The 20,463-nt window shown below is 42.0% G+C and overlaps 1 protein-coding gene and 2 long non-coding RNA genes across 5 annotated transcripts in view; 1 reads left to right on the top strand and 2 right to left on the bottom strand.

The window, feature by feature from the left end:
* LOC117937742 overlaps nt 1-2,913 on the top strand; it is a 19,909-nt gene extending 16,996 nt beyond the window's left edge. Inside the window, exon 3 of the long non-coding RNA XR_004655226.1 lies at nt 2,903-2,913. This is a non-coding gene — a long non-coding RNA (uncharacterized LOC117937742). The remainder of the gene's footprint in view (nt 1-2,902) is intronic.
* Nucleotides 1-12,236, bottom strand: part of jcada (junctional cadherin 5 associated a) — a 33,254-nt gene extending 21,018 nt beyond the window's left edge. The window contains exon 1 of one of the 3 annotated variants that reach the window (XM_034861881.1): nt 11,983-12,236. The gene's annotated coding sequence lies outside the window, so the exon portion shown is untranslated. Of the gene's footprint in view, nt 1-11,668; nt 11,870-11,982 lie in introns of those variants that run through there. The other 2 variants (XM_034861883.1, XM_034861882.1) reach the window with 2 other exon arrangements.
* A 2,460-nt stretch (nt 12,237-14,696) lies between these two features.
* Nucleotides 14,697-20,030, bottom strand: LOC117937751. Its single transcript, XR_004655235.1, has 3 exons — nt 19,847-20,030; nt 15,692-15,698; nt 14,697-14,707 (listed from the first exon to the last, which is right to left on the bottom strand). It is a non-coding gene; the product is annotated as an uncharacterized LOC117937751 (long non-coding RNA).
* Nucleotides 20,031-20,463: the final 433 nt, after the last annotated feature.

Raw genomic sequence — 20,463 nt, 5'->3', positions numbered from 1 at the left:
CCCCCCCCCTTGTACCTGAACCCTAGGATAGCCTACTAGGTGATTAACAGGATCCGAGACCGTGAAATGCCGCTCTCTTTGTATGTCTGGCTCTCTAATACGATTATCTTCTTCATTTAAAACCTTAAACCTGTTAGTTTTGGAGGATTGACTCTTGGCGCTTACCCAGTTAATACTTTTGTCGAGTTTAACTCTTTCCATTTGGGTATTTTTGAGTAATCCCCTCAAGTAGAGGCTAGTTCTCAGTTTGCAGGGACGTTCATATGAACAATGTTTTTTTGTTTTTTATTCAATGCGAACCTGGGAGGGACATAGTTTTCCATTGACTGTTATTTCATGAACTGTAGTTGAACTTAATGGGCAACAGGCCAGCGACTGTGTTCAAAAAGTCACATAGTTCTGTAAAGTAATGGAACACAAGATGGTAATATTTGTGGTCATTTGTCACTAAAGAGTATTAACACTCACAAGAATGATGCTCCACAATGTTTCTTCTACACTTAAAATGAAGTCTCCCTACAGCGTTGGAGAAGCCCATATCAGACTCTGAGACAGGATTCTGATTGGTATCACCACCCTTTTCTTACTGTAGATAAAGCTTATCCCTCCAACCAGGCAAAGGATTACAGTAATTGAGTGAGCCTTAGGTCAAGGGCTATGTTTATTAATATTATAATTCATTCTTGTTATGATCGCTGCACATGAACCTGTTTTTCCTACACATCCATATGCCATCTAATCTAGCTAAACCTTTAATCTGAGGCAATTTCTCTTGGTGTCGTCACTAAATTAGGATAATCTCCATCATAAGTAAAAGTGAGGATTTCCTCCTGTAAAGTGACCTGCCTGCTTTCAGTGGTACCCACCGCTACCCCTCCCCACTCCTGCCTTTCCCATGACAAGCTCTGTTTAAATACCGCTAATGCTGTTACGCAATGGAATTACCCATTTTATGTCAAATCAAACCTCGGATTCAAGCAGCGGTATGCAACAATGGCCGGCTTTCATCCCCCTAAACACAACAACATTGTGTTTCGCAACAATGCCTTGTTGTGTGGAAACGACTGGCATTACAGGCTCTTGAATTTGGCAAAATGGTGGGGGGGAGTGGGGGGGGGGGGGGGGGGGGGGGGGGGGGGGGGGGGGGGGGGGCGCTGCTGTATTTTAATGACATGGCTCACTCAAAAGAGGGAAATTAATGATACAGTTTATGGATAACATGTGCTGCGAAGTAAGCTAAAAATAAAATAAAAAGCCACATGGGGGCTGGCGTTTCCCTACAGACGACCCTCAAACCAGCCTCCACATTTTCTCTAATCAGCCAGTTCTCTACAGTACACTACTATTGAAACATCATGTACATTTACTACACAGTGAAAGATGTTAGAACGCTGCTTTTGGAGTAAATTAACTTTTGTCAAGGCCAGGCCAGGGTTTGTTTGTTAAAAACTGATACAAGCCTTATTATTATTATTTTTTTGACATCTATTGGGTCAATTTAAATGTGCTGTATTTATATAGCACTTTTCCAGTTTTAACATCTGCTCAAAGCGCTTTTACATCTACAGGAAACATTCACCATTCACACACTGTGGCCGGGGCTGCCGTACAAGGTGCCACCTGCTCATCAGATAAACATTCACACAAATTCACACTCCGATGCGCAGCACCGGGGGCAACTCGGGGTTCAGTGTCTTGCCCAAGGACACTTCGACAATGACTGCAGGGGCGGGGATTGATCCACCAACCTTCCGATTGGCAGGCAACCGCTCTACTACTGAGCCACAGCCGCCCCTTTAGACAAGGAATGGGGGAGAGAGAGGGGGAATGACATGCAGGATAGCGCCACAGATCAAAATCGAACACACCACCTGTGCATCGAGAACTGAGACTCTATATATGGGCACGTGCACTACCACTAGGCCACCTAGGCTCCGAGATACAAGCATTTTAAAGCAGTGTGTGTGTGTGTGTGTGTGTGTGTGTGTGTGTGTGTGTGTGTGTAACTTGATAATTGAAAACAAGATCACAATTATTTTGGTCGTTATTGTTGAAAATTTTTATTATTTTTGATGAAAATTGCAATTAATTGCACAGCTTTAGTCTGTGCTCTTACTGGTGGCTACACCAGCTGCAGGCTGCAGGGGCATGACGGCCTGCGGGCTGACAGTTTGGTGTCAGCTCCTTATTCATGGCCCAACTGAGATGGGTGCATAGCGGGAAGGTGTGGAGGAAAGGGAGCAGAGGGACAGCATTGGTGGACAACAATCAGCCATGGAAGAATATTCAGAACCTTTATTTAAGTACTACTACCACACTGTAAAAATACTCTTTTAAAAGTCCTGAATTGAAAATGTTACTTTAGTAAAAGTGTAATCAGGAAAATGTACTTAAAGTATTAAAAGTACTCACTGCATAAACATCCTCCCAATGTAGAAGGTGTAAAGGATCCAACCAGTTGTGTGTTTAATGGTCTAATCATATATCTGGACTTGTAGGCCCTTATATTGTTGGCCAGGTTACTTTATAATAAAGCTTTAACTTAAAAATATTTTATAAATGTGTTTTGTGTGCAGAATACTTAAGTTGTAAATTAACTAAAGCTGTCGGATGAACGAAGCGGAGTAGAAGTAGAAAGTGGCATGAAAAGAAAAGACCCAAGTGAAGTACAAGTACCTCCATTTGGAATTAAGTATAGTGCTCAAGTACATGTACTTAGTTACATTCCACCAATGCAGCCAATGCAGGACAGAGACCTAGATCAGGCCTCGGGGAGGACATAGTCCAGAACGCAGGCATGGGTTACAAAGTATGTAAGTAAACTTTATTGATATGGGGTACCCATTTGAGTCTATGGAACTGTAAGAGAATATGTTTTTCACTGTGGTCAAAGGATATTGAGTAACAGTGAAAGAAGTTGTCCTTAAGAAGACCCTGCTATGTGTTAAAATAGCACAGCCCTCCTGAAAGTGAAGAACTACAGACCAAAACAAATCTAAATTGAACAGGCTCCATCATAAAAAACACCACAACAAAAGAAATCTCAGACGCCAGAGCCTGGAACCAAAAACCACGATTAGCCTGCTTCCTAAAATGTTCCACAAGAGCCGCACCTCTCCAGCACATTGTTCCCAGTCTCCTTGGATCTATAACAAGTGACCCGAGTGGGGGGGTGCTTGGCTAAGACTCTGGCCTGCATCTGTAAGGACTGTGCACGCACAGGGACTTTCTCAAGGGTGACAACCCATCACATTCAGCAAAAGCAACGGTCCACAGATTGTTTATCTATGTGACATCACCGTGTCCGGCAGAGGGGCTGTCTCTCTTCCTGGGGAAGTGCGTCGTCGTGGGGACGGAGCAGAGCCGACGGTGTCGAAAGCGTTTTCAATCAGGTTCTCTGCAGCTCCCTGTTTGTCCGGGGGGTGTGGGGAGGGGGGAGTTGGAGGCAGTTTTTTTGGGCTGGTGCCAGAGGAATAAACAGTCAAACAACTTCAGGCCATATTTTTAACGCACTGACCTCTAGAAAGCACAAGGTTCTCCACTGAAGGTAGACTGTAACTCAGCAACATGAAGTATGGGCATATGATCTGGGGAGCTATCTGCCCTCTGGCCACTCTCCATCCATCAGAAAACTTCCACTTTGATCAGGAGACATTCAACTATAGTTTAGGGTAGAGATGTTCAACAGGAGGTCTGGAACCCCTGGGGGGTGGTCCTCAGAGCTACTGCAGGTTTAGTCTAAATCCAGATATGTATAGTCTATATCCAGATATGTATAGTAACGAAGTAGAACTACTTCACTACTGTACTGTAATTTTTTTTTCTTCTTAACTTTCTTAATTTCTTAATCTTTTCTCCTACTTCCACATTTTCTTCAGTACATATTTTCAATGAGTTTACTATTTTTACCCCGATACACTTTTGATGTGCTGCATCTTTGCTCGTTACAACCAATCACTCGCAATTTCGACCAATCACCACAACCTTTCCGCAATAACCGGAGTTCCCCGCGACTTCAACCAGTCCCAGCAGTCCCACGTGCCAGACTTTGGATCAGTATGTGACTCTGAGAGGCACTGACCAAGCGGGAGTGAGAACGGGTTGACGTAAAATACGTGCGTTGCCAAATTCATTTTCTTGTTTCTAATATAAAGCATAGACAGTTAAAGAAATGGATCAACTAAAATGCTAGTTAAGATTAGTAATTAAACCTAAACAGCTAATGGAAGTCCAAACTGAGCTTACCCTGTCCTATAGGGTTATTCCTGCACTGTGCGACAGTAAGTCGCGTGGTTATGAAACAATCTATTTTTATAAAAACATCTGCTACGTGAGGTACAAGCTAATGGAGCCTTTTATACATTGTTATGTTTAAACAACGGACAAATAGAGTATTTTAACGCTTCAGAAGTAAAGTTATTCACTTTCAAAGTGGCGCCAAAATGAGAGGGATGCTAACCGCAGATGATGGCTTGTTAGCATCAAAATGGCGCAATAGGAGGCACGCTTTGTGGAGAGAGGCTTACGCCCTTGGCATAAAGACAAGACGTGTGTGACTCGAATTTCTTACATTTACCAACAAAATGTTCAGCGAAAGACATGCAAAAACATGTCAGACCGTCGTACCAACCTGTACATATTTTGACTTCAATGTACGCTGTAACGATTTTTCACTCTGAAGTTGCTGAAAGCGGCTGCTATTTCAATCCTGTTGGCTCTCTGCAGCGGGCGCAGACACAAATAAACACACACACACGGTGGATACAAGATAAACTAGAGATGAGACGTACAGGATGACCTAAGTTGAGGACAGATACGCTCGTTTTAAGTGCAATGATAAGTTTAAGTCCACTAAGTCCTTAATCAAACCGTATGAACGTGTCCCAGCCCAGGATAGGACACTAACTAACAATGTATAGATCAACAAGCCACTGACAGACATTTCAAATTTGATTCAGTCAATAAATGGTTATTTTTTTGTCCTTTATCCAACAGCAATTTTCATATTATACCAACATTTGCAGCATCCTCGGCTTTTTTGGTTAAGTTAGGACAACTCAGCCGAGAGTAATTGTATTCTATTTAGGTTAAACATTTGAAATAACAAAAACAATATGACATTTAAACTTTCTACTGCTTTCTTTAATAACTACACAACACAATACTTGAGTAGTACATTTTAAAATAAACTGCATGCAATACTTTAGTACAAAAAATGTTTAATACTTTAGTACTTCCACCTAAGTGTGGTGCTTAGAGAGCACTTCAACTTCTACTCACTTTTTTGATAGAGCACTTGTACTTTTACTCAAGTCTGGGTCTCTATTACATGTCTGTCTAAATCCTTGACGTTCCACTTCTGGGATTGCTCCGTTGCCGCAGAAAAATCCGTGATTTCAGTAATTTTTGGTGAATATCCGTTGCCTTGGACTTCCTTTGTGTTGGCATTTTAAACTCCAAATTGTAAATGGTTTTAGTCATGTTAGAGAAAACTCAGATTTCACATATAGTTTAGCTAGCTGTCTCGATTAACCCTGCAGAGACATGAGGAGCAGTTAACCATAGTCCTCAGAAATCCAACGGAGTTTAGAATCATAACACAAAAACAGTGTGATTCGGCACGTTTGTCTCCCATCCCTGAAGGTTGTGTGGACTAGCCAGAGCCTTAACCGCATCGCTGTGGAGGAAGGTCTGGCAAAGCGATGCTATTTCAGGCCCAGTTTAACTTGCAACTTCATTTCCTACAGTATATGTAATAAGGGTCCCTGATCCGTCTCTCTCTTAGCTAAGGGGTCCTTGGCTTCAAAAAAACGTTGAATACCCCTGGTTTGGGGCAAACAATGACCTATTGCAACAATGACAAATTAAAGTAGAAAATCTCTGCAACAGGTTTGTAAACTAACAACTGAATCTCTGTTTAACTGATGGGAATGAAGACTCCACAAGCCATCACAAAAGAGAACTCATCACCACGTTGCAATCCACGTGCTAGTAACAGACATTGTGAATTAGCTCATGCAGAAAAGTTTAGCCAAACAACGCCCACTTGTATTATTTTGCTGAGAATATCCTGTGGCAACAGTTGTTTTGCTTCTGTGAATGGCAGCTCCTGGACAATAGCATGTGGACTACTAAGATACTCCCCGCTGCATTGTTTCAGTCCGAAACTTATTACAGTCAGACTCCACTGGCAGTGAAATCAAAGGCAGGATGGGACGGGTAGAGGGGGGAGCGTGTATGTGTGTGTGTGTGTGTGTGTGTGTGTGTGTGTGTGTGTGAGTGTTTATGTGTCTGTGTGTGTGTGTTTTTTATAGCACCATATTCCAACACATCACAGTCTGAAACAGTACGGTTTGGTTCTGATTCATTTCTGACTGTCAAAACAGTAGTTCAGCCAAACATTTTTCTAATGCATGATCATTAGCATCATTAGCTATACTGGCTCACGCACAAGAGCAGTATAGCTTACAGCTAATTAATGCACAAGGCAAAGCTGTGCAGCAACCAGTAAGACACTGACTATATGAGGGTAATTATACCGATGGACCCAGTTTCCATTGTAGAAAAGGCTTAGCTCAGTTCAGCTGCAATGTAGCGATTTGACGTCATGAGATTTCCTTCAACTGAATGCACCCAACACTCAAAACGGCACAGCTCATGCCAACCTTTGAAAAATGATCACATCATACAATGAACAGAAACAAAACATAAAGGAGAGGTTATTAGGCGTGCTAATCCAACCGCCACATCACCTGCACTGAACGATTCCAAACCCATGCTGCTTTGGAGCATGCCAAACTGGCTTCATTGTAATTAGTGTATGTCAGGGTCCAGGGCTTGCTAGGGATGACAGTGGCACTGTTTATCAGCCAGAAAGACTGTGATCAAAGGGTTAGCACGCTCTGGCTTCCTGCTAATCAGATCAACTCGGCATGCCTCCTGCACAGCATTATACAAGGAAAAGTAATAAACAATCCCACAATAACAATCTATTTTACCAAACCAAGAGAGTACGCCTCATCAGTATGATATTTAAAGATATCTGATAGGACGTGGTAACAGCAGAGTTATGTTGACAGTAGGGTTGCACGATATTGACAAAATGTGACTGATCATGAAAATTAGGATATTGATATTAATTTAGATATTTTTAAACATATGTAAAATTTAGGGTTGGGCGGTAATACGGTAACACGGTATACCAAGAGTCTTAAAAATAGCAACGTATCAGTTTCAATACTGACATTAAAACAATTATATAGGAGACAAGGTTGATTAAATATTAAACATAATGTATTTAATGTCTAAAAATGTGTGGTTGTCATCACGTGACAGTGTGGAGGAGAGAGCGAAGGGGGGTCTTTAGGTATCAGTGTTTGGTATTCTCTTTCTGAATGCTGCAGGCACATGCCAACAGTTTGGTGACGCCGTCTGAGCCTTACCTCTTCATTTTTAATTAGTCATACTAATACCATATACCGTGGTAAAATAGGGAGGTGGTTTGACGGTATCAAAATTTGGATATCGCCCAACTCTAGTAAAATTACAAAAGTTACGGGAAAACGCATCGTAACAATATTCATAGATCCATAACAATATAATGCACAGTGAGACTTATGTCCGGCTCGGTATTGCCGCTGGACCACAGGTCGTCATGAATGAAACATGTTCAATCTATCCATACTGAGCCTGCGCCGCCGTTACAAAGCTGCAGGATAGCTACCTGGGAGAAATAGGTGCAGGATGGGACTGGTACTGTTTGTCTAGTTCATTCAGAAGCTTCTTTTCTAGCTTCTTTTCTTTGAAGCCTTTTCTATCCACAAAGTGGATGGGTATCATATCTTTGGCCAAATAATCCGTTATAACATTGGTGATTTCGGTATGTCTCTTTGAGTTCTTGTCATACAACCTGGCGTATTAACTGCAACAGGTTGTCTTTGGGATAGTATCATGCACTCATGACTCATTCTGTTTTGTCGTCTCTATCTATTTCTTCATTTACACCGTAACTCTGTCGAGTGGTACGCTCCATAGTGTCTGTCACGTAGTGGCCCCGTGCGCTGACGTGCACTTACATGTGCAATGGGCCCGGTAACTGGCCAATGAAACGGGATCATTATAGCGTTCCAAGCGGGCACTAAATCGAATACAACTAAGCCACACAGTCAACGGACAATATTGCATACTTATTGTGACACTTTCTATGTAGTATTCCACATTGTGATATCGCGATAATGATATTAAGCTGATATTTCATGCACCCCGAGTTGACAGATGATTGTGTTGCAGATGACAGCTGGGATGAAAAGGCTCTCCCCGCGTTGTAGATAACGTGTGTAAAGTAGGGTTGGGCACTAATTCAATATGATAACTGATACTCTTTCTATTGGAATCATATAGTGATGAAATCATATCGAGATACGGTGATATACAATTACGTTGTCTAAACTGACAATAACAAGCACACCCTTACTCCACATTCTTAGGAAATCTGTCGTGAAACATTCTGATGGAACACGAATTGAAGAATTGCAGATTTCTTTTACCATCGCACTATTTTTGTGCACGCATGAAAACATAGTCAGTACATAGCCGGGGAAAAAATAGGTATTTTTTCTCTATAATTTCACTTGTTGTTTACCACATTCTTGATGATTATATATCTAAAATCTTATTGTAAAATATATTTTATGAACGCACCAATGGTCAACCCGACAATATCATCAATAACGACATCGAGGTCAGGAATATTGTGAAGTCAGATTTTTCTTCATATCGCCCAGCCATAGTGGAAAGTGTGGCCTGGTAAACTGGAAAAGTGCTATGTAAACTATGGCTTCACAAAAAGAGGGAGATATGCAATAACATTACTACTTGCGATAAAGGAACAGATGTTAAAGTGTACTCAGTTCAGCTGCTTTCAGTACTCTGCTGAAATACAACAAATCGCTTGCTGAATGAAAAGAAATCATTCCCAACATTCTTCCATTAAACAAATTAAACATTTAACTGAATGTTTATTTTGTGATGTGTTTATTGTGCCACTAAATATTGTGATGACGACCACAAAACAAAAACAAATACGTTGTGCAGCCCTGTTTAGAGCAGTAAACATGTGAAAATGAATGGTCAGGGTTATCTCAAGGGCTTAATCACCGCACTGGCATAAAACTGACACGCAGAAATCACACAGCAGGCAGTTCGACCATCTGCCAAACATATGAACCAGCTAACATCAAGACAGGACGTTTACAGTATATTCACTAACATATATTAACAGTATATTCACTGAAATCGGCATGCCGTTGCGTGTCTCACATTCTCTGCCCTGCGTGCTCTCCCCCTCTACAGGCACACTGGCAGATGTCAGTAGCTTTCACACATTTCTGGCTGGCTTCATCTACAGGCCTCCTTCCTCCTGCCTGCGTCACCTCTGCTCTGACATCACATGTGACATCAGGCAGGACCTCCGAGGGGATCCCTGTAGCCGGGCAAACATCAGAGGACTTTCAAAGGCTTTGGCTATAGCTACCCCAATGGCACAACAACTTGTTTTCTTCATGCACTTGGCCTAGAAACTTAAGGCAGACAGAGAGTGGACTGCGGGAGTTAGATAGTCTTTCAAACCTGCTAAAAACAATGAGTGCAGTGCACAAAAGCTATTACTGGGAAAAGGGAAAGACTAGCCCTGGGATAACCGGATTGCCTGCAACACCAAGAAGTTATTCCAGCCCAGCACTTATCGCTGGCTGTTTTAGATCACTCATGAAAGTTGAACTGATATGACTCATTCCATAGCAGTGGAGGGCCCCTCCAGTTTTGCTGACCAACCCTTTCCCCCGCTGCTGGAAGGAATTAATGAGCTGCTTCCCTTCTTAATATGTTCCGCGTCCCACCATCCCCCCCCCCCCCCCCCCCCTCAGGGTATCTAGCAGGGCCTTGTGTTCACACACATTCCCAGTCTCAAGGATGTGTGAAAGACTTACCACATAACACACATGGGCCTACGCACAACACACCTCCGATTTTTCTGGTGCTGGTTTGGGAAATGCAAATCCTGCACACTGTCAGGAAAAATGGTTCTTTACTGACATTTACTAACAGCTTTGGATGTAAGCTCAATGAGCTAGGAAAGGTCTTGGCGAGAAGGAACAGATCACTCCCGGGCAATGTTAATAGACTACTTCCATAAATACTATAACCAACACAACGTAAAATAATCTGACCTGAGGCCATGGCAGACCAGTCCAAATAAGACATGGGTATAGAATAGGAAAACAACACAAACACCTACTTGAGATGATGGTAATCCATTTGTTCACTGCCGCGACATAATACCTAATGTTTCACTTGAACGGATTAGGGAGAAAATCTTGGCTTTCAATCAATCAATGTGGCCTCTAGAGGTCCCTAAAGTGACAGTGACAATTTATGTGCAAAGACCTTCTAAAATTAGAGTCATCAACCAATTGCAAACACTGTGACATAATTTGAGTGAAAAGCAGGGTAGTGATTTATCATCCAGTCCTGAAGGCTATTACATATTACAACGCTGTAAACCCTTTTAAGTTCAGCATTCGTTATAAGAACACATGTAAATCTTCAGCACAAAACATTACCAATGTCAGCGAACTGGCAGCAGGATGGCTGTTTTGACCGTAGCTTATAAAATAATGCAAGCTTGTGAGGCAGAGCGTGCAGGAGGCATGCATGGGGGGGGAGGAGGAGGAGAAGAGAGGTCAAGCAGCAGCCATCATCATGCAAACAGCAGGTGTGACAAAGTGACAGCATGCAAACATCAAAGCAACCGAAACTTGGCATACCATTTGCCAAGGGCTGTTCGCAGCTCATTTCCATCGCCATTTGGCGTCCCTAAGCGTCCGAGCAGAACCCAGAGCTAGACACGTCCCTGGTCCCGAGTGTTGTCATCATGTCGTTTTACGAAATGATTGACAGGCTTGGGATGATGCTAGCCCCGCTGGTTGCGTTGCAGGTTGCTGCCGTAGCATTCTAGCCTAGCCCCGATGCGCGCACTTCACAGACGCAGGGAGACACCACGCCAAATCCCGTTACAACATCAGTCTGTTTAAAGGTTCGTTACAGTAAGGAATATATGCATTCCTGTTCTGACAGGATTTAAGACCTGGTACGGATCAGTAGAGGTCCATGGTTAAATTCGGCGGATGGATGACACACTATACAGACTGTTTTTCAATAATGGCTCTTGTTTTATAACTCCAACTGCTTAACTGCTTACTGTCGCCCATCACTGCACATTGTGGATGGAATCCCACTTAAGGAAAAGCAATTCTACAAGTTAAAAATGTATCAGTAAGTAACAGCTTTTTAGAGTAAAAACAGAATGCCTGCCGAATACAAGCCATGGACTCAGTATTTCACTTAAGTCCTTAATTGGTGTTCCTCTCGCTATAAATATCGGCTGGAAAGCCAGGACATTTAAAGCTGCGTTATTTGGACGGAGTTTGGCCTCTCTTCCACAGCCGACAAAACGGCACATAACGGGGCTAACGCTACGCTAGCCTGGTTAGCTCCATCGGCAATCTTTAACCTTCAGCTGATAGGCGCGCGTCCGCAGATAGTGGCAGTCGCCCCCACACACGCTTCAAGTAAAACAAAATAAAACACCGCCATCCTCCCATGCCTTCACCTTCTAATGCTGTGTCCTGAAAGTGCCACAGTATGGTCCTAAAAGCCTCTAATGCCGGCAGAGGAAGCAGGGTCAGCCCGGACAGTAGACGAGGCGGGTAGACTGGCAAGTTGAGGGACCGCTGGAAATGTTGAACGCGGAGCAGATGCGACTCTCAACCTCTGTGCACTCCTCACAGCAGCGGCTTGCCTCCTCAGCCGCCCGCACGAGACTTGTAGGCTAGGCTACATTTAAAAAACACACACACAGAGCTCCAACGAAAGTCGGTGTGTCGCTCAAGCTCGAGCCACTCTACCTAAGTAGCCTCCAGTTACCTGTGAAATGCGTGGTCGCCTTGCCTCCTAGTCCCCAGCGCTCATCCCCGCCGCTGCTCTGGACCGACTGGGCTCGGAATGGGATCTGCTGAGGAAACATGGACCAGCCCCTCTAACACAGCACGGAGGAAACATCCCTCTTCTCCAGTGGGGAGGCAGGCAGCAGCCGGATGCTGCTCAGCGATAAGGTCATTTCACACTACCAACTCTAGCAGTCTATAGGTCTATATCTTGTCTTAAGTATGGAAGACTACCGGAATCAAATGATTACATAACTGACAGAGCCTGCTGTAATGACGGCACTCTGGCTGTAATCAGAATGATTGATGTAGAGCTTTATATGAAGGTTTTATTATTTGCGAAATAAAATGTGTGTATCAACTCCACACATCTCTTGTTGTAATGTGTATTTATGTAAATACACAGAAGGCTTATTATGCATTCATATGCTAAATTTTGTCTTTGAATTTTAAAAGGTAAAAAAATGCGATATTATAGGCTAAAATCTGTTATAGATTGACCTTATTATTATTCTAGCCACCGAGACTTAAACAATTAGTTGATTAAATCAATTATTCATTAAATCAATTTCAATTTTTTTAAAGATCATCCATCTTAGGTCCCTTTTTCGGTCGCAGTTTTTTGGGCCATTTTGGGTCCCAATTCATAGAACAGCTGTAGACAGGAAGGTAGGGAGAGAGGGGCTGGGGCAGGTCAGATTTGAACCCTGGGCCGTCATGGAAAGGACTGAGCCCTGGCACATGGGGCGCACACTCCATCAGGTGAGCTCCCAGGGCACCGCGAAGCAATTTGAATTTTCAAGCAAAACTTCCATAGGTTCTCTGGCTCCAGGTATAAATGAACTCTATACATGTATCTTCTAGAATATCCTTCACAGGGTCTATAATAATAATAATAATAATAATAATAATAATAACTTTGACTTATATAGCACCTTTCACAAACCCAAGGGCGCTTAACAAACGGGGGGGGGGGGGGGGGTTCTATATTGCAGAACCAGGGGCGTCGGACTGGAGGGGGGGAGATGGGACTGAGTACCCAGGGCCCTCATGTGAGGAGGGCCCAAAAAGTTGCTAGAATGAATAGCTGTGGATGCAAGGTGGGGCCCATAGGAAATTCTTTCTAGAGGGCCCAGAATGTTGTGCTACGCCTCTACGCAGAATACAATCATAACATCATAATATATATTTTAATAAAGTTATTTACAGTTAATCCAACTTTGGTCCACTTTTTTGTTTTGGTTCTCCTGTAAGGTTTGCCAAAACCTGCTTTACACCCTTCTGGCTCCAGGCCATCAAAGCTGAAAGCTGTACTCCCTTTCCAACTCTTAAAAAGAACAGAGGACTCTAAAACCTCCATAATATTGACACAGATGTTGCATTTAACTGAATTCCCCTGAAAGTAAGGGAGGGAGGCTGGTAGGCTTCTGTCGGCCCTGCCTTGTGTATTCCCACAGTGACACTCATTTCAGCCTAGTGTCCGACCATTGAAATACATATTGTCCCCTTTGCCCCAATGCAGCTGTTAATGTGTCCACTTGGCATTAACTGCAACAATAATGATCATGTTTACACAAAGTCAGCTATGAATTACCTACTTGATGATTATCTCCTTTCCTGTAACAATGCTCCAGTTGTTGACTTTACATATCCTGTTGCCACTAACAAATGGAGAAAAACATCCATAATGACTAAATAGAGTCAATGAGACAGTGGTGTCTGAGTTTCCTTTGCCGCTTGTACTAGGACACAATATATTTTTTTTTAGGTTTGACTTTGGACAACATGATATGTTACAGAGAGGAACAATGGGGGTGGTATGAGATGCTGTAGCTGCTGTGATACAGTAGTTTGGGAGAAGGCATATCATTTGATTTGGCCTGTGTGACTTACTGGCATCTGCTCAGTATCACTGAAGGTCACCCTGTGCTCATAGAGTGCAGGCCCCTTAGAAACTGCCCAGCAACCAACTGTCTGGCTGTGTCTGTTTTCAATTGTGCCGTACATATGCAGCTCATATGCAATGCACTGAAATGTGGTGCAGAGACGATGATGTCACTGCTTCGTTTCGCCAGTTGCGGTTTTGTGTCTAAGCGTTTCGGAGCTTGTGTGAGCAGCGCGGCCCGCTGTGGGCTACTGCAGTTGCCGCTCCCCAATTCCCCATAACCCTGGTTTAACATCTTGAATCTGTAGGTTGGAGTGTGTGTGTGTTAATGTGTGTGTGTGTGTGTGTGTGTGTGTGTGTGTGTGTGTCTAGTCAGTGAGCAATGCCGTCTCAGAAAAACTTGAACGCGAATTCATGAATCTTAAGAGTGACACTCAGTGGTGGAATGTAAAGTGCAGTTACTCCAGTAAAGTACTTAAGTACATTTGGAGGTATACTTGTAGTTTACTTGAGATTTTTTTTTTCCTGCCACTTTCTACTTCTACTTGGCTACATTTCATTACATTCATTCCACTACATTCATCTGACAGCTTTAGTTACTAGTTACTTTAGTTACCAGTTACTTTAGTTACTCCACTACATTCATCTGACAGCTTTAGTTACTAGTTACTTTAGTTACCAGTTACTTTAGTTACTCCACTACATTCATCTGACAGCTTTAGTTACTAGTTACTTTAGTTACCAGTTACTTTAGTTACTCTACTACATTCTTCTGACAGCTTTAGTTGCTTTACAAATTAAGAGTTTTGCACATAAAACACTTGGTCTATGATGTTTTTTTTCTAGAAATTAAACTTCCCAACAATATAACAGTGTACATGCAACTGGTATTGGTATATTAAACAAAGAACTGTTTTGACACTTTATCTTACTTTTTGTTTCCAGTTTCTGAAACATGAAAGTACTTTTTGCTGATAGAACTTGCTAGTGGCGTTGATGTCACTTCTTGTTGACATTCAAAATACTTTCAAACAAAACTGCAGACATTACATAGTCCAGACCATAACCTCTCCTAAAACCTGGTCATTTTTACACAGTTTTTATTGGTAGAGATTAACAAGATACAACTGTTTAAAAGTGCAGCTTTAGGATTTTGTCACCTTCTAAAAAGTAAGCTGTTTCCAGTCTTTCTGCTAAGCTAATCTAACCGGCCCTTAACTGAAGCTTCATATTCAATCAACCAACAAATCACTCAATCAATCAATCAATCAATCAATCATTCACTCAATTAATTAATCAATCATCATTTCGCATAAGGTACAATTCCAGTGAAATGTAATCTCGCCAGTTCCCTCAAATTGTGCATTAAAAAGAGTTTAAATTAGAGCCGGACAATATATCAATATTATATCAATACTATGATATGAGACTAGATATCTTCTTAGATTTTATACATTGTAGTATCGTAATATGTGTTGTCTTTTTCTGGTTTTAAAGGCTGCATTCCAGTAAAGTGATGTAATTTTATTACCAGACTGTTGTAACTGTTCTATTATTTGCCTTTACCCACTTAGTCATTATATCCACATTACTGATGATTATTTATCAAAGATCTGATTGTGTAAATATTTTGTTAAAATCACCAATAGTCAACACTACAATACCGTTGTGGTATCTAGCTATCGACGTATTTTGTCAAAAATATTGTGATATTTGATTTTCTCCATATTGCCTTGCCCTAATTTAAGTAGAATATCAATAATATATGTGCATGATCATGCACATGATCATCATGCCACCAGACTATACAACTCCTCATTTGGGGGGGGAGGAAATAAGGCAGACATATATACACACACACCTAGACTTACAATGATACCTGGTCACTTTATCACTTTAACACTGGACTCAACACTGACCTTTTGATATTCATTTATGGTCTTTTTATCTTTATTTGACAAATGTTCTTATTGTTCTAATTATTACAGTTGTTATTACTGTTATTACTATTATTGTATTTATACTGTCTTCTTTTTCTTGCAAAAACTGCTGTTGGAATTTTCAATTTCCTCGCGGGAGTCACCCCAAAAGGATTAATAAAGAGAAGTCGAAGTCTAAGTCTAATGTTAGTGAAGTGAAGTTCCACTTTATTATGCTATTGTTATACAATATGTGCAAGGGGTCCCTGCTCCATCTCTCTGTCAGTTAAGGGGTCCTTGGCTTAAAAACCGTGGGACATCCGGCCCTGTAGGGTTACATTGCAGCACGGTTACAGCCGATGAAAGATTTTTGTTCACATTAGTCACTTACACACAAATGAATGTAAAAATATGGTACAGGTTGAAAAACACAAAAATACCCCTTTAACTTAGTCCACTCAACTGCAACAACAGCTCTGTCTGAACAGACAGATGCTATCATTACGTCCAATCAGTGTACATGGTGTATTCCATAAGTTCCCTCTACTGAGGTGGGCTCACATCGAAGGTGGCCGTGGAGAGAGGCCTGCTACAGAAGCTTTAAATAGACCAGCAGGTAATGGGCTTTAGAAGGCTTTAATTGTAGCAATCCTAATGTAGCGGGTGCAGCCACCTTTTAAAGCTTGGCATGGACCGGACAGATTACCATCAGGGAGCTACAGTGCCACCTGGCAAACACGAGCCTTTCTGTGATCGGTCTAATTTACGGCCACCGGTGATCCAGAAGCAGGCTCGCAAGCTCTTATCTCAGCATTTGTTTTTAGTTTTCTACTGACAAATAACTGATAAGAATTTAACCTTTCTTCTTGGCAACGAAAAAGAAAATGGGCCTGGCCATTTTTGCAGGGGTTATATAACCACTTCCAGACGGATTCTATTTAACGTCACCTTGATGGCTCGCTCTCAAAGAGAATTGCCAAAGAATGATTTTATGCTGCTTCTAGTCTATCTAGCTGATTTCAAAAGTTGAATGCTTTTTTTTTCATACAGAAAGAATGTGCTAAACTTGGCTCGGCTATAATAACTGCACAATTGTGGGCCTTGTGGATCAAAATTGTCCATTTCCCATCAGAATCCATCTGCAGACCTATAATTAGGATTATTTTAAGAACGCCAAAGTATCCAGTGGTCACTGCATCCTCTGAATCTATCTCACAGAGCCACAGGAGCTGCCCCAAACCCAAACAATTGCACCACAGTGTAACACAAACACAAAACTGATTCTGTGTTACATTCCTCAATACATCATCACCGTCTCCAATGAAATTGTGACTCAACAGCAGGGAACCATTGTCAACATTTGGCGGTATTGTTGGACTGTGACTATGGACATGGGCTCCTTGTTTTCCGCTCGAAACACTGCTGTCTGTAACAAAATGTCTGGGTACCAAAGTCATTTGAAAACAAAATCTGTTGTTCACCCATCACACGCCACAAGATGATTACATTTCAAATACACTCAGAAGGAGTGAGCTCACTATGTCATATCCCAACACTGGTTACCTAATCAACTCAGATCCTTTCATTTTCCTTGGCTGTGATCCCACAGCAACTGGTTAGCAACTAGCTGAAACAGCAGAGAGAAATTAGGGGGGAAAGTAGTCCATATCCGCCGGATGTCTCTAATTTTCGGCAGGATGTCCCTCACCTTCCTCTTTCATTGTGTTGGCGTTCTAAATGCTGGTGGACATATGAGGACTATGGTTACCTGCTCCTCAGATCTCTGCAGGGTAAATCCAGACAGCTAGCTAGACTATCTGTCCAATCTGAGTTTTCTGTTGCACGACTAAAACAACTTTTGAACGTGCACGTTCCACCAAAACAAGTTGCTTTCCGAGCCCAAGACGATTGTGATTGGTTTAAAGAGATGCCAATAAATCAGAGCACGTTTCCCTCCCATCCATGAATGCACAATGTTTTGGAGGAAGGTGAGGAAGGCAATGCGAGACTAGGGGGAAAGCAATGATATCCAAGGCCTAAACAGACACATGCAGTCCCATATTCACGCACACAGAAATACTGAATCTTCTCAAAGAGGATTTCAAGGCCTCTTCCCCTACATAACACAACCGTGATCAAACCAGCTCCACACCAACTGAGCAAATCCCTAAACAGCTGGGGTTTGAAGGCGTAAAGTGCCTACCGTAACAGAGGACAGATGTGGAGAGGGCCAGACTGTATGAGGTCTGCGCCTCCCTAGTGATATTACACCACCCACAGGCATCTGCTCAGGAGATCTGAAGGCCCAACCAGGGATTTTTTTGTGTTTCGGTCCAGCCGTGGATTGTGGTTATTGTTGTAAGGTAAGAGATCTGTGGGGAAGAGGGCATGCAGGCCACTCACAACACATGAGGATCATGTAAAGCCGCCTCACCTTCGAACCCGTGGTGTGAACAGCTGTCTCATGTTGATGCAGAGATGAACTTTGATCCACCTTGATCTGGATTCATGCACACAACTCGCTTGTCGCTTATGGAAATTGCATGATGTTCATCTATCTGCGTTTATGATCTACCTGTTTGGATGTAATATTCTCCCACTATGGCCAAGGGGCACAAAGTGAGTTGTGGGTCCTTATACAATTCAGTGTTATTTAACACAAAAAGTAAAAGTATGATCTTGTTGCCCTTCGAGGATTTTTTGTGAGGACTCTTGTTGTGTCTATTGTGATATTTTTCCTCTATTTATCTTTTAATGGATAAGGTACCAGCGGGTTTTGGAAATAAGCCTACATGTTATAAATCATGGTTACTATAGGAGGGTTGAATTGAATTTCAAACTAGATCTATAGTAATGGATATGTGAATGAGTGATATCTATTTATACCTGATTTCATGTGGAAGTTGATTGTTGATTGGTGCACAACAAACAGTCACCTCATACAAAAGATGGCTATTCTGACTGAAACACCAATTGCCTGAAGATAGTCTAGTCTATTTATATATTTATTGCGAGTTAGATAGTGTGCAGCTTTGCAACTTTTGTCCCACCTGTCCCCCTTGGACGCACCTGTCTCGCGTTGTAGATGTGCAAATAACTGTGTCGACTACTGCGATAAAGATATTACTTGCTATAAATAAACAGCTGAAGTGTACAAAGTTTTGCACTTCTGCAGCTTTCAGCATTCTGCTTAAATACACAACAAACTTTTGGTTGAATTTAAAAAAAAGAAAAGAAATCATTATCCACATTCTTTTTTGAACAAATTTAACATTGATTTGAATGTAAAAGGCACCACAAAAAAAAGAAATTACATTATACAGAAATCGGCCAGCCAGCCATCAGAGCAGTCTTACAGTCATAGAGATATGGGTGAAATGTCACGGTGAGAAAGAGTGATAAGAAATATTTTCTATCTGAAGAAAAACTGAATGTACAGTACTGTAGATGCATTTCTGCTTCTGTGGTTGGAGAAAGTGGTATGTCAAGAATGCAAGGTACTGGATATAACTAAAAGCAGTATATAACATTAGTTTTTTTGTCTTAAGAAATTCCATCAATTAGCTTTCTGTTAATGGATGGACCACGGCTTGGAAAAAGGAGGGACTGCAGTGCACTGAGGAAGCAGTTTGCATCAATACAATCCTTGTAGTTGCTTGTTTCAGTGGATCCCAGATATTTAGTCGAGGACTGCAAAAAAGTGAGCCATCTGGCTGTGGACCTCATCAGCCTCTCATTTCTGCTTTACCCAGATTCCATTTAATCTGCTTAAGCTGCTTGTTTTAGAAGTGGGGAAATAATTGGGAGGAGAATAACCAATTAAGTAATGATACACCCATTCTCTCCTCGCATTATGGTACATAAAATTAATCCACTCCCCATTCTGCTGTTGCCAGCCTAAGAGTAGCATGCAAGGTCACTAGACCTAGGCCTTTCCTGAGGCATGGGCGTAAATTTCATCAAACAGATGGGGGGGGGGGGACACAATAAACATAACATTTCTTAAGAGCAATTATTGAAAGGGACAGTAATTCAGCCACAATTATACTTGTAGAGGATATGTGTAGTTGTAGAACTCCAGTAAGTAGGCTGGTAAAGCTATTTTATTCACTTAAAACACCAGATGAAGTGATTCTTTTCTCTAATACAGGTGATGCTGAACTGAGAAATGAGCCTTCTAGAAAGCTAGCTAGCTAGCTAACTAGCCAGCCAGCCAGCCAGCAACTAAATTAAGCACAGCGCTCTTGCCAGATGAGTGACAACTTTGTTAAGTTTGTTTTTGATAACTAGTGACAGCGGGGTGGGTGGTATAGCAAACTAACATTAGCTAATTAACTATCCATTAAGCTATCAGACAAGCTAAGTAACTTTATGACGGCTAACACAGTGGACTTTTGCCATGACTCATTTATTAATGACTCAGCATCATCTGTATTAGATTCAAACATCCCGTTGTCTGATGTTTGCCAGCCTACTTACTGACACAATTCATTCCATCCCGCGAAATTACGAATCCCACTATGACCACGCCAGGACCCGTTGGCGTTTGGTTGGGGTTACGCTTTTGACCTTGAGTGGTTAAGGTTAGGACAGCCGATTGGTCAGGGGACAGGATCTGAACAAATCAGGTCAGTTCACCTTGAGTAAGCGTGGATGC

This window comes from Etheostoma cragini, chromosome 22, assembly GCF_013103735.1.
Source record: "Etheostoma cragini isolate CJK2018 chromosome 22, CSU_Ecrag_1.0, whole genome shotgun sequence".
NCBI classification, from domain to species: Eukaryota; Metazoa; Chordata; class Actinopteri; order Perciformes; family Percidae; genus Etheostoma; species Etheostoma cragini.
Note: the sequence above shows the minus strand (reverse complement) of the source record. Positions and strands in the feature narration are given on the sequence as shown.